A 15,563-nucleotide genomic window follows, 5' to 3' on the forward strand; every position below is an offset into this window, starting at 1 on the left:
AAGCTTGTCTAAAGACAAGTGAGCCTTCTCGGCTGTCTCTAATCAGCTGGCTGCCTGGTTGCAGGTTTCTGCATTGTTATGTCACTGTTAAGGAAGTGAGGTCACTCCTGGGGTCCTCATGCCCGAGTCCTCTCCTCACACAGGCCTTCCCCAAAAGCCTCTTAGGCCCCCTCCCTCCTCCCACGTGCACTACTTGACACAGAAAGATACAAAGGTGCTTCCCATTCCACTGCTCCTAGGGATGTCTGGGTACAGGCAGCACCTTGGCTTTCCAATCTGACCTCCTATTGTTGACCTGCATCTGAAATTCTAAACCCAATCCTAATTGCCCTAGCACACCTTAAACCCTCGCCATGTTGCCTTGCTTCTAGGCTACTTTGTGTGTGTTCTCTGTGAAATATGAGCACACATCACCTGCGTGTTGGGTTTTTAATGAGGATCTCGAGTGGGACTTTAGTTTTTTAGCAAGATTATTTTTTTAAAAAAATCATTTTCTTTTGCTTTGTATTGTATTGTTTTGTTTTGAGACAGGATTTCTTTGGATAGCCATGGCTGTCCTGGAACTCACTTTGTAGACCAGGCTGGCCTGGAAATCTCAGAGATCCACCTGTTTCTGTTTCCTGAGTACTGGGAATGAAAGCATGCACCACAACCAGGGTCATGAGTGAGGTACTTGTATAGTTAATTATAAGCGTGTGCTTTTTTGAAAAAAAAAAATCTTTTTTGATTTATGTTACAGACTCCTTCAGGTCTCTGCACCTAGGCATCGCCGATGTCTCCTCTTTTATTCTGAAAGTTTGCCAGCAAGGGAAGCGGTACAGGGAAAGACACTGGGGAAAGATCCAGCCAGGAGGCCTGGCGCCTTCAGCAGCTCCTCCCCACTTCCCATCTTCCCCAGTGACTGCTGAGCTTCACTGCTGCCCCCGTGTGGAGGAAAGGGACACAGCCGGCGAGAATGCCAGTGGAAAGTGCAGTGGGATGTTTTTAAGTACAAGTCTGAGGTGTGGGTAGGCGAGATTTCTCAGCGGTTAAGTGCACTGGCTGCCCTTCCATAGGTCGTGAGTTCAGTTCCCACCAACCCCATGGTTCCTCACACCCGTCCGGAATGAGATCTGATGCCCTCTTCTGGTCTGGCATGCAGACATACACGCAGGCTGAATACATATTCATAATAGGTAAATAAATCTTTAAAAAAGTGTAAAACTAAATAAACCTTAAACTTAAAAAAATGCTAAAAAAAGAAGTCAGGGCACTGTTAATATCTCAAATATAGACACGAATTTATACAAACCAGCAGTATCATATGAATTTGTAGTCTATTTGTGTTCAACATTGGACAATTTACATGAACATTTATTTCTGTACTTAAATTACAAGGGCTCAAAGTAATCATTCGTGCTTAGCAGGCAGAGCACGGGGCAGCTCTCCTTTACTGACGAGGCAGCGGCACATCCCTAGAGGAGGGGGCAGTGGGGCTTCAGCTGGTGCAGCCCTGTGGCTCCTTGCAAGGCTCAAGAGTATTCCCAGGCCGCCCCACATTGTTGGACGATGTTGCCTCATCAACATCCTCACACAGGGATGCTGACAGGCCCCATCCCCGCCTGGAATTGAAGGCAACCCCCTGTGGCAAACTTACCATCCCTCTCCCTGAATGCTGTTCCTGTGACCATGCTGTCTAATTCATGCTGCGGGGTGCTCCTCACTTTGCCCCCAGTGTCAGGCACCGGGCCTCACTTGCCCATGGGTCTCACTTGCCCATGGTTCAGACCCTGCTCTGCTTGCGTGCAGCAGAGCTGAGCACCAGGACCTTGCTGTGCACTGCAGGGAGGTCAGAAGAGCCTTGCTGACTTCAGAACCGAACTGACCATGTCTCAGAGGAAGCAGTTCTCTTCCTCGTTTTACAGGTGAGAACAGGGAGGCTCGGGGATGTTAGTGGACTGGTTGTCAATTCCGCATAACAATCCACTCAATAGTGGAGTGACTAAGGAAATTATTGTTACTGTTACTGTCAGATTACTGTTCACACTTCCACGAGGCATCACTTTCAGCCTGGCTCCACTGAGGGTTCCTTAGGCCATGCTCACGGGAGTCACTCATGAGACTATGTTTACCTGGTGAACTCCCAGGCACTCATTGTGTTGGATCTCAGAAAGAGACAGGCCATTCCGTCTAGAGTTTTCTGGATCAGGGTAGCCCAGGAATCTTCACACAGTCACTGTGTTCCCAGAAAGAACTGAGGTGTCAAACTGTGTATGTAGTACCCACATTCACATGGATGAACACATACACCCATGCACACACACTGATAATAAATAAATACTAAAGAAGTTAAATCCCTTTGTTGACTTCTGGTAGAAATATTAGTAACTCTATCATAAAGTTCTTGTCATGAGATCATGAGAGTGGTATTATTCTTACACACTAGTGACATCTTCTAGGGGAGCCAGATATATTTTTGGTGAAATGTAATGATTTTTGTGCTAGCTTGATTCTTTATGAACTTCATGGAATAGATATACCTTATCAGTGCCTGAGCAGAGATGCTTGGACATCAGTTGACTGGGAGCTGGAGTGAGGGTTGCCTGGTCCACAGAGTGTCTGATAAGATCAACAAGTTCCCAAGCAAAAAAGTGAGTCAGAGATTGGCAAATGGTGCCTCTGTGTGTGGTACTTTCTTTATTTTAGGATACAGGGGCATGGTGGCCAGGCCTCCAGACCTGAGAAGCAGGATGCTCCTGACCTGTCAACAACATTTAGTCCAGCCACACCTGGGGCACCAGGTAAAGAGGGTAGATGTGGACCCCACTGTTGCTCAACACTCCATTCCAAACTTGATCTTCAACACAACAGAAATCCCCAGGGTTCCCTGGAGAATTCTGCAGAGAAGGATCAATGGCTTCTTAGCCCTGACTGGACAGTTTGAGTGACAACCACTTGTATTCTAGGAAGCACAAAATGGGCTTGGGCTTGCTCCACCTGGCTGTGAGGCGAGAGCTGTGAGAGCTCTGTACAGTGAGGTCTCTTTGGAGAGCAGAAATGCTCCACCCCTGACCCCACCTAGCCCAACAAAGCCACCCTCCTCTACCAGTTTGTTACTCAAGTATGGGGAGCTCTCTGCCATTTTTGTGGTTATAGGATATCTTCCCTGGTTGGCAAGCAGCAAGCCTGGCTGGAACTGGCCTACACACCACACACTAGGGAATTAACCTGTCTGATGGTAATTCATTGTGTCTATGAGACAAATATGCTGTTGAGCTGCCATGTTGGTTTTGGTCTCTTCTTTCATTCACTTGGCTGACTGTGCTGACATCTGTCCATGTCAGTGGACAGCCATTTATTCCAGATTTTCACTCTCACACCAATAATTTATCATGTGATTGTGTAATCAATAGCTTGGTTCCTAGTTGTCTTCATTGGATATTTAAAAAGTAATATTGCCTTGGACATTCCTGACCTCTGTCCATTTCTCTTGACCTGTTTGGTTTTTATTTGTTTGTTTTACAAAAAAAAAATCCTGAAAACTGAATTTCTTGGTCAGACAGGGCAGCCTAAGGGGATTCTGAGTGTCTATGACAGACCTCCACTTACTTGCCTGGATGTCCATGGAGAAAGTAACTGGGTATGACCTTCTTTTGGCCTCCGTGTGCTCCAGGAATGCGCATGGTACATATAGAAACATGCAGGCAAAACACTCATACACATAAAATAAAGATAAACACATCTTTTTAAGTTACATATTTATTTAGTTCTGTAAGTCAGAATGCGACTTGTGAGAGTCAGTTCTTACCTTTCACCCTCCAGGTCTCGGGAATTTAACTCAAATCCTTAGGTGTGCCAGCAGCTGTCTCTACCCACCGGGCCATCTAGTGGGCACCTTTCTCAAGGACACAGGCTATGAAGATCTTCCTCTATAATCTTTACAAATTTTCCATTTATAAAGTGAAAAACATTTTAGTGTAATTCGTAAAGTTTATGTCTATGTTCATTTTTCCACTTGGATTCTACACAGCTCACTGTTGATACTTATTCTGTGGCCAGTCGTGGGTCACTTTCCTCTCCACTGAACTGAATTTGTCCCTTTTACAAATTCTCTGGGTATGTGGGCTGGTGCCTTCCAGTGACCGAAGAACTGATGGCATTTCACTTACTGTGATGATCTGGGCGATGGTAGCACTACGAGCAGAGGGAGCTCATGAGCTGAGGCTGTTGCTTCTCTCGGTCCTGCTCCTTTTGTTCCTAAGTACTTGGCACAGCTGTAGGCAAGCTCTACCCCGGGGTGTCATATACACGGACCCCTTAGACATCTTACACGGTTCGCCCTTCTCCCAGGCAACAAATGAGTCTTGCTCCAGTCTGTGGCTCAGACTTGACATCCACATCACAGGATACTACATTTTTGACTTTATTTATTTAATAAACTTTGTCATTGAATAAATTATTTACTAGCTTTAATAACTTTTAATTAACTTTTAAGTTATTTAAAACATTTCTATTTCTTAATATAAGCATTTATTATTATAAATCTCCTTCAGTATGGTTTTTTGCTATATACCACAGATTTGGGTATGTTGTATTTATAGTTTTTTGCTTAAAGAAAAATTTCAACATCTCTTTTTGACTTTCTGAATAATCCATTTTTTAAAAAAGTTACCTAATCTCAATATATTTACACAATCTCTAAAATTTCTGGCTCATTGAAGGTTTCTATTGCTGTGATAGAACAGCACAATCAAAAGCAACTTGGTGAGGAAAGGTTTTATTTCATCTTATAACTCAGGGCACACTCTCATCGCTGAAGGAAGTCAGGGTAGTAACTCCAGGCCGGAGCCTGACGCCAGGAACTGGCGCAAAGACCGCGACGGAGTTTGACACCTGTGGCTTGCTCACACTGCTTTCTTGTATCACCCAGGATCCCCCGCCCAGGGGTGGCACCACCCAAAATGAACTGAGCCCTCCCTTATTAATCATTAATCAAGAAAATTCCCTACAGGCTTTCCCACAGGCTAATCTATGGTGTCATTTTCTCAATTGACATTCCCTTTCCTCAAGTGACTCCAGCTTGTGTCAAATTGGCAGCACAGCTTTGTCAACTTGACACACAAATACATCACTGATTAATCATCACCTTTCCGTATTGCTCATCCCAAAACCTCATATTACTTAATGCCATAATCAAAAACACTCCAAGTCTGTCTGTCTTTGAAAACACTTCACACCTTTAAAAGTTCATTCTCTTTAAAACACCTGAAGTCTCTCTCAAACTTCTAGGCCCCTCTAAAATAGCCATTCTCTCCAAAAGTTCAAGTCTTTCTAAAATATCTAAAATTAAGTTGCTCTTAATTTGTAAAGTTTCTATGAGATACTTAAGGTCTCATAGCTGTCAGTTCCTGTAAAGTTAAAAAAAAAATGGGTTAAAAACTTTCTTACTTCAAGAGGGAAGAACTGGTACACAATCACAATATGACCAAAGGAAACCAAGTCCAACAGCTCAGTCCTTGGTGTCTGGAACTGAAGTGATCCTCTGGGCCACTTCTCTGGCTCCACCATTGGCAATACACACAGCTTGTCCCTCAGGTTCAAAGTGTCCTCGGCACTCATTGCATGAAATGGGCATCTCCAAAATGTTGGGAGTTTTCTATTGCAACTAAGCCGAACCTTCACCAATAGCTTTTCCTGGCCTTCCTCCAGGAATTCTAAGCCTACTATATGGTGTCAAGCCTCAGCTTCTCTCCATGCCCACTTCACGCTTTCAAAAACAATGTCATCTGGGTGACCCTTAAACATCACGAAGTTCAGCTAACAACAAGGTGCAGCCTTGGTCCCTGATGGCCCACAGCTTGTGTGTGCTGACCCTGAAGAAATACTCCCAGGTTTATGATCCTCAGCGATGCTGGTCTCTTTTTTTTCTTTAATTCTTCTCTCACATATTACATTTCGACTACAGGTTTCTCTCCCTCCTCTCTTCCCAGTGCCCCTCCCACACACAGCTCCCCTCTACCCCAGATCCACTCCTCCTCTGTTCCCCTTTAGAAAAGGGCAGGCCTCCTGGGGATATCATCCAAACATGACCTAACAGTTACAGTGAGACTAGGCATATTCCCTCATAACAAGGCTGACAATGCAATCCTTCGTAGGAAAATGGTCCGAAAATCAGGCAAAAGACTCAGAGACAGTCACCACCTACTGTTAGGAGTCCTACAAGAACACTAAGCTACGTAACCATAACAAATATGCAGAGGACCTACATCAGACTCATACAGGCTCACCGGTTGTTTACTCAGTCTCTGTGAACCCCTGTGAGCCCTGGTTAGTTGATTCTATGGGCTGTGTGTGGTCCTTGACCCTTCTGGCTCCTACAATGCTTCCTCCCCCTCTTCCACACAATTCCCTGAGCTCCACATGTTTGGCTGTGGGTCTGCATCTGCTCCCATCCATTGCTGGTTGAAGAAGCCTCTCTGATGACGATTATGCTAGGCTCCAGTCTATAACAGATTATCATTAGGAATTTCACAGTTGATTCTTCAGCCTCCACTGACCAACATCAACATCCAGCAAAGCAAAGGTTTCCCTTTAGTGGTTCCGTTTGTTTGTTTGCTTTCTTACTTGTTTGTTTTTTTGAGACAGGTTTTTACTGTGTAGCCTTGGCTGTCTTGGAACTCACGCTATAAACCAGACTGGCTTCGAACTCACAGAGATCCACCCACTTCTGCCTCCTGTGTGCTGGGATTAAAGGTGTGTACCACCAACACCCACAACTTTAGGGGTTCTTAATTCAAAGCATCACATGAATGGCCCAGTTAGCCTTTTTTTCTGTTTTTTGTTGGTTTTGGTTTGGTTTTGGTTTGGTTTTCATTGAGCTCTTTTTCTCTGCTCCCCTCCCTCCCAAGTCGTCTTTGCTTCCATCTAAAACTTCACAAGCCAGGAAGCCTCCGTCGTCTTCACTGGCAGTCTTGTCTTTGATGCTCCCACAGAACAACCCACTGGGCTCTGAGCATTCGAAGGCTTTTCCAGGTCAAAGTTCAAAGACTATTATAATCCTCCCAGAGACACGTGGTTAGGTCTGTCACAACAATACCCCACAACCTGGTAGCAGTCTCTGTGTTAGTTAGGACCTCTGCTGCTGGGATACCACGCCATGAACAAGAGCAGCTGGCTTTGGGGTGGTATTTGGCTGACACTCGGACATTCAAATCCAACATGGAAACAAGACAGGGACAGGAATTTGTCAGGCAGCTGGTTACTGGCTGGTTCCTACTGGCTTGCTCAGCCTGCTTTCTTATAGCAACCCCGGGTAGCATCATCCACAATGGGCTGGGCCCTTCCACATCAATCGTCAATCAAGAAAACGCCCCAGAACTCTGTATACAGGTCAATATGGAAGAGGCATTTTCTCAACTGAAGTTCCCTCTTCCAAATGGCTCTAGCCTGGGTCAGATTTAAAAAAAAAAAAAATCTAGTCAGCAAAGTTTCTTTTGCTAACTTTTAATTTCATTCTATTGTGACCAGAAGATACAAGATTCCAGACTTATTCGTTTTTAAGTTCTTCTTACATCTGATGTATCGTCTACGTGATTGTCTGCTGCTGGGGTTTGGAAACTTCTACTACTAAATTTGAACCTATCTTTTGAGTCGATGTATTTTATGAGGTTGGGTGCTTCACTATTACATGCATGGAGATACTGGCTTGGTACAGAATATTACTATGTAACTCGAACTGGCCACAAATTCTTGGTTCTTCTTCAGTTCCCCAAGTGCTGGAAATGTGCTGTTATGCTGGGCTGCAAATGCATGTAGATTTATAATCACCATATATTCTTGATTGATTCCCTAGATCATAATATAGTGACCTTACTTAAGAAATCTCATTTTGAGGCACTGAAACGTTTGGCAGACTTGTAGTTTAATGTGTGAATTTAAATAAAAAATTCTCAACAGAATTATTTTATTTTGTAACTTCTTAAACAACAGGAGGAACGCCTGTCATTGCTAACTATGGTCTTATTTAAGAAAGTGGAGGCAAGGAAGAAATTGGCAGAAGGTACTTTGATACAAATTTCACTGTTTGTGGAGACCTGAAGTAATAACTAGCCTCAATCTGTTCAAGATGTTGTTGGGCAAGTATTCTCTTTAAGACAGCAGTTCTAAACTTGGGGGTCAGGACTCCTTTGGTAACCCTCTACCTTCAAAAATATTTACATTGTGATTCATAACAGTATCAAAATTCATTATGAAGAAGCAACAAAAATAAGATTATGGCTTGGGGTCACCACAAAGAGGAACTCTCTATATTAAAGGGTCACAGCATTAGGAAGGTTGAGAACCACTGCTCTAAGGATCTAGCCTGAGCTGTAGACTTAAATTCCAAAGATAATCTTTGTCAGGAAATCTGTACATCCCTTGGGAATGTGTGAAGCCTGGACTACATGAAGAAATAAACTCTTGAATCTTTAGAACGGACCTCAGGGAGGCAAACATGGGACTTCCCCTTCCTAACTCCCCAACCCTAATTTTCTTATGGATCTGACAAGCACATCATGTTATCTTCAATTGCCAAAGATGATAGATAATTCAGACAGCTATTGACTCCAGCTGCACGGACTTGCTAGTTCTGGGCTGCAGAGATAGCAGGGGTTCCTTGCACACACTTGTTTGCTTAGTACTCTTTACCAAGGTTATTGAAAACAATGGAAAATCTTCACTTAGTCACAGTGGGTTTTGTTCTTACTGCTGTTTTTTTTCCGTTTTGTTTTTTAGATAAGGCAAATTTCACTAACAGTTTAATTAGTTTAACACTCAGTGTACAATGAGGTTATTGTTTTGTTTTGAACCTCATTTCTCTGAGGAAGAATTTAGCAAAATTAAAAAGTGAGCAGCAGTAATCCCTTAGGCAATGGGCCTTGAGTTATTTCTCTGCAATGGGAGGTCCTGGAAGTAGGAGGTCGAGAGAGCTGGGACCTAGTCCTCCCAAGACTCAGCCAGGAGCTTCGTGTTGCCAAGTTCAGCTCCACAAACTGGAGCAGCTCTCTGAGCTGAGATCGTGTGGGCCCAACTCTGCTCTCTTCTCACTGTGCACCTAGCACAGAGCATCCTGTTGCCATTGCCATGGTCACTCGCCTGCCTAAAAGATGGGGTCAGTAGGCAGAGTGAAGGACTGTGCAGTGTTCGGCAGTAATTACTGCTCTTAGACATTGCCTGCTCTTGAGGGTCTAGCCCATGGGCAGTACTTGGGAAGCCTCAGGATGACTCTCTCTGATCTGGCAGAAGTCTCTAGCTGCACCTGATTTACCAAATTTAGCAGGCTAGGTGTTTTCCAAGATGTTGTCTTGCTGTCAGATCTTATTTGTCCTGGTCAGTCACCAACTAGACTTCTCTGAAGACGTAGTGTATCAATCCACTGAGCCAGTGCACAGTTTCTGCCCCCACCCCACTCCTTTCACGCGCAAGAAGGTCACAATATTAGGAAGGTTGAGAACCACTGCTCTGAGGGTCTAACCTGAGCTGTAGTCTTAACAAGTCCCAAAGATAAACTCTGTCGGAAAATCTGCACATCCCTTGGAAATGTGTAAAGGCTGGGCTACATGCAGATCTTCAGGTTCGAGATCAGGCTCCACTTGGAAGCCCCTGAGTCTGAGCTACCACCATCTAGTTGGGCAGCAATCAGACTAAATCTAGAAATTACAGACACTTCGACTGGAACGGAAACACAATATTACCAGTGTGTACCCCCAGAGGATGGTGAGGAGAAGGGGAGCTGCCACTCAGCAGGGCTACACCGAGACGTAAATTTTGCGCAGCTTGCAGTGTCTGAAACATTCTGCAATTCCTGCAGCATGCTGATGCTGCACTGTCTCCTCCCCTTCCTAGCATAGTCACTGGTGATCTAACTGGGAGCCAGCAGCCACCTCGGGAAAATAACTGTTACTTAAAATTCTTCCCCAATTCTATGTGGCAAGAGTACCGTTCTTAGGTTCTTCCTATTTAAAGCAGCGTTCCAATGTCCAAAGGGAGTGAAGCCGCAATGTGCGCATGTGCGTGTCTCTGTGGGGCTGAGATGGAAAGTACTGGCAAGGCTAGGTGATCGTTTGGCATGGTCACCTTTTCCATGCTCAGAGACATTCAGAGGATATGCTCCGTCCTGTCTTTGCACTTCGCATGCTCAGAGTCACACGGACAGTGACTCTGGTGCCTGTTGACACCCACTCACAGGACCAGGAGACAGGGGTCTTGCCTAAATATGCAGGGTTACAGTTTTCATCACACACCGGCACACACAGAGCCCTGAAGTGGACACTTTCTCTCAGCTCCTGCTGGCTGGCAGGACAAGGATCGGCCTCTACTGTCAGACTCCGCCCATCTGGAGGACAAGGAAAACAACTTACAGCTCCACTTCCCACTTCCGCTGCCTAGGGAAGAGCCGTCTCCATGTCTTCCGGGAGGGAGAGATCTGACTTTTCTCTCCATTTTGATTGCGTGCTGCTCTTTCCCTCGCCTTTTCTCAAATCTAATCCGGAACTTTTCTTTCTATTTTCCTTTTCCCTTTCACCATTCACTTTCAAACTATTCGTTTTCCATTTCTTTAACCTATCTTATTTGTGTGCCCCTTCCTCCTGTTGCTACTGGGATCGTAGTGTGTTGTTGTTTCATGCTACATTTATATATCCGGTTTGGTTGTGTGCTGTGATGTTATCTCGGGGTTTCTCCCCAAGAATTACCCCCCAGGGATTGGGCCCTTACCAGAAGGCTGATTGCTAAGACTCTCCTGTCTCAAAGGTAAACACAAAAACATAATCTGAAAAAGCAAGAAAAATAACTGCACCCAAAGCCGATAACCCTTAAATATTCAAATGTAAAGATAATGATGCCCATGAAATGCTTGGCAAAAAATTCTAAAGCCTGTTGTAAGAAATGATCAATAACTTTAAAATAATGCAAATAAAGCAAATAATTTTTTAAAATTAGTCACGGCTTGGATGAGAAATTAAGCAAAGAGAAGGAAAATACTCTGGGAAAAGATCTGCAAGCTTAAGAAGAAGAACTCCACAGGGAGCGTCTCCAGCTGACCAGAGCACGGCAAAGGAAGACTGAGGAACTGAGCAACAGGAATGAGCGACCGTGGTCATAATAATCCAGACTTGTGGGACACGATCAAGAGACAAAAATTATGAATCTTTTGTATAGAAGAGGGAGCGGAAATACAGCCTAAAGGCACAGAAAACTCATTCCATGAAATAGCTGGAAATAGCTAAAATCTAAGAAAACATGGATACCCATTTCTATATGTAACATCCTAGTGAAACCCCAGGAGTAACCCGCAGAACAGTGAAGGCTCCAAGAAAGAAGCATCTAGTTACTTACAAAGGAAAACTGTTCAGAATAACAGTAGAATTCTCACCAAAAACTCTTAAGGCCAAGGTGACGGGAATGATGTATTTCAAATCCTGAAAGAAAATGGCTACCAACCAACAGTAATGGTCACAGTAGAACTATACTTTAAAATCAGTGGAGAAATAAAACCTTTCAAGATAACTGTATATCAAAATAATTCAACACCATTAATCCAATATTGCAAATAATATATAAAGGTATTTTACACCAAGAAAACAATATATACAATACTAAGAGCTTAAGAAGGAATAAATCTTACTAAACAAATAATCAAATTATTATTGGGATAAAAACAGTATCACAATAAAGCAGCAATACACTATGATTAATTTGAAAAAATAATTGGCTATTCCAAACAATCAGAAAAAATTAGAAACTAGTATGTATCTTTCAATAACAAACTAAGTTAAAACTAGTGTAGCTAGTGTTAGCTCTCCAATTAAAACAGAGACTGGCTCCTTGAACGAAAAAAGATTCAATTTTTGTTACCTGTTTGAAATTACTAACATCACTAATAAAGACACACAGCCCGAAAGGATGGAAAATGGTATTCCATGAAAATGGATCCAGAAAACAAGCTACTGTAACTATCCTAATACCTGAAGAGATTTCAGGGCAAAATTAGTTGAAACTAGAAATGATTAAATACTAATAAGGGGAACAGTTCATCAAGAAGATAAAGCAATTGTGTACAAACACACACACAGTGAACACTGGCCGGACAATTTCATAAAACAAACAGTATTGGACATAAAGAACAGATAAATACAGATACAACAGTAGGCAATTTCAACACCCTGATCTCATCAATACATGGAGCATCTAGACAAAATATCAGCAAGCTTTAAACTGAACCGACGACCAAACATCCTAGACACAGACATGCTCACACAAAGAATATCCTGATAGTTGCAGAATACACATTGAACTCAGCAGCCAATGAAACTTTCTCCAAAATAGTTTATATCAGACCCTAAAGCAAATCTTATTACGGATGGTTGTGAGCCACCATGTGGGTGCTGGGAATTGAACTCAGGACCTCTGGAAATACAGCCAGTGCTCTTAACCGCCGAGCCATCTTTCTAGGCCCCCTAAAGCAAATCTTAACAAATAAAAAAATATTGAATAACTTCTTATACTCCATCATATCATGTTGGGTTAAACCAGAAATCAACTATAAGAAAAAATAAACTAATATATGAAACTTAAATAATATACTATTGAATGATTAGTGGTTCACTGAAGAAAGGGGAGGATTAAAAACTTCACAGAATCAAGCAAAAAAAGCAGTTCTAGGAAAGAAACTTATATAGTAATGAATTAAAGAGACAGTAAGTAAATAACTTAATGATGCTATCTCAAGGTGGTAGAAAACAAGAATAAGCCAAACCTAACACCTACAGAAAGAAATACTAAGTTCTGATCTCAAATTAATGAACTGGGAAAAGAGAAAATCATGAAGGGTTAACAGAAAGGAAAGGCTACCTGCTTGAAAAGATAACAGAGAAAAACAGCCTAAGTAACAGAAGTAAAAGAGAGAAAACTGGAAATGAATACAATTAAGAATCAAATAAAACTGATACTACTGAAATCCAAGTTTCTATGATACTTCAAGATACTATGAAATGCACAATTAACAAATATGTTTCAACACGGGGATGTCCCCAGCTAGGTCCTTGGGCAGTAGAGGAGAGGGTGCCTGAACTGGCCTTGTCTCATAGTCAGACTGATGACTATCTTGAATATCACCATAGAACCTTCATCCAGCAACAGATGGAGATAGAGACAGAGACCCACATCGGAGCACTGGACTGAGCTCCCAAGGTCCAGTTGAAGAGCAGAAGGAGGGAGAATATAAGCAAGGAAGTCAGGACCACAAGGGGTTGGTCCACCCACTGAGACAGTGTGCCCGATCTAATGGGAGCTCACCAAACCCAGCTGGACTGGGACTGAACGAGCATGTGATCAAACTGGACCCTCTGAATGTGGCTGACAATGGGGGTGGACTGAGAAGCCAATGAAAATGGCACTGGGATTTGTCTCTACTGCATGTATTGGCTTTTGGGGATCCTAGTCTATTTGGATGCCCACCTTCCTAAGCCTGGATGGAGAGGGAAGTGCCTTGGACTTCCCACATGACAGGGTACCCTGCCCTCCCTTAGGACTGGAGGGGGAGAGGGGAGAATGAGTGGGGAAGCAAAAGGGAAATGGGAGGAGGGGAAAAAGTGGAAATTTTGAATGGTATTATTTATAAAGCAATAAAAAATAAAACTCTCTGCTAAAAAAAAAACAAAAGAAAACCAAATATGTTTCAATACATTGAAAAATATAGACTGTTCTTGTAGACACACAGTCATTGCAAGAGTCTAAGAAACTAAACAAATCTATCATGGACAACGTGATAGAAGAAGTAGCAGTTGCCCAATGAAGAAATCAGGACTAAGATGGCTTCACTGCTGAATCCCACCAGACATCTGAAGAAACCTGAATACCAATGTTCCTCAAAACAGTCTGTAAAAATAAAAATGAGAGTACTTCCAAACTCATTCCCATGGTAAGAAAAAAAACGAATAGGAAGGGAGGGGAAAAAAAGGAACTACAAACCAATTTCCTTCATGGCAAATCTAGATGCAAAATTCCCCAATATAACGCTTGCAAACTCAATACAAGAACAAAGCAAAAGATCATATGCCAACTACTTGGTTTCATACTAGGAATGAAAACTGGTTCAGTATCCACAAATCAGTAAGTACTGATAGCACAGAGAAATGTGGACAAAGCTTATATCATCATTCCAACCAATACTGGAAATGACCTTTGACAAAATTCAATACTCCTGAATGATAGAAGTCCTGAAGAAACTAGAAAGATTACACATACTTCAACACCTGAAAACTGTTGCCAATATCACACCAATTGGGAAAAAACTGAAAACACCTTGTTAAAAATCAGGAAGGAGACACACGTCCACTCTAACCACTCTTGACCAAAGCAACTTTTTGAAATTCTAGTTACATCACTAAGGGATCTAACAGAAGGAACTTAAGTAACTGATTTGTAGGACATATACTATACTTAAAACACCCAAAAGACCCAGAAACTTCTTACATCTGGTAGTTTTAGCAAAGAAGCAAGAATCAAAATCAGCAAACTTCATGAACTAGAAATCAGCAAAACTCCACCCATGACATCTTCAGAAATGTACTTAGGTGTGGGGGAGAGAGTACAGTTGGCAAAATGCTGGGCATGAGAGCATGAAGATCTGGATTCAGTCTCCAGAACCCATGTAAGAAAGTACGCACGTGGTAGTGTGTCCACATCTTAGCACTGGGAAGAAGACTGCACTTCTCTGGGGTTGCTGAACACCTGCCTCGTCCTACCTGCTGAATCCACACCAGGGAGACAAGGCAGACAGCGCCTGAGAACTAACACCTGAAGTTTCCATCCAGCCTCCTCGTGCTCACATGTATATGGACACAAACACAAAGCTTAACCAAACATGTTAAACTCTTCTACAGCAAAATGCACAAGACACTAAAGACAGGAAAGACCTCCCATGCACATGGCTGGGCTGAATCCATAGCACCAAGAGTGATAGGTAGACTCAACGCAATCTTAATCAAAATTTTTATGACATTCTTTATAGAAATATTTCTAAATGCTAAAACTTATAAAAATGCTCCCAAATAGCTAACACAATCTTGAGTAGGAAAGGTAATGCTGGAAATAGCATTTCAGACTTCAAACTATATTATATACTCCTAAAGGCAATGGTGTGCAGTTAGGGAAGAAGTAGGAGTAAGAACGTGACCAACTAGAAAACACCACATTGAGTGAGGTAACCCAGACCCAGAAAGACAAATATAATGGACTCACTCATAAGTGGCTTTTAGACATAAAACACAAGAAGGAGAAAAAGACAAGCTCTCCAGAGTAAATTGGGAGTATGGGATCACGAAGGGGTAAAAGGGGAGAGGGGAGGAAGAGAAGGGAGCAGAGAAAATGTCTAGTGCAATAAAAAGACTTTAAAAAGAAAAAAAAATGTGATTGAAGCATAGTTATAAAATTCTCAAGTTTAAAAACCAGCATGGCACTGGCACCAAAGCAAACACGCACACTGCCTTGTAGACTTATGCGAGTGATCTTGCATTTGGAGGAAGAAAATACACGTGGACCCC

At 42.6% G+C, this 15,563-nt stretch overlaps 1 long non-coding RNA gene across 1 annotated transcript; it reads left to right on the forward strand.

Annotated features, from left to right (window-relative positions):
- Nucleotides 1–121: 121 nt before the first annotated feature.
- LOC148118835 (uncharacterized) lies at nt 122–3,960 on the forward strand. Its single transcript, XR_015735784.1, has 3 exons — nt 122–214; nt 740–1,904; nt 3,802–3,960. It is a non-coding gene; the product is annotated as an uncharacterized LOC148118835 (long non-coding RNA).
- The last annotated feature ends 11,603 nt before the right edge of the window (nt 3,961–15,563 follow it).

The sequence above is a fragment of the Myodes glareolus genome, chromosome 20, assembly GCF_982192425.1.
Source record: "Myodes glareolus chromosome 20, mMyoGla1.1, whole genome shotgun sequence".
Classification (NCBI taxonomy): Eukaryota; Metazoa; Chordata; class Mammalia; order Rodentia; family Cricetidae; genus Myodes; species Myodes glareolus.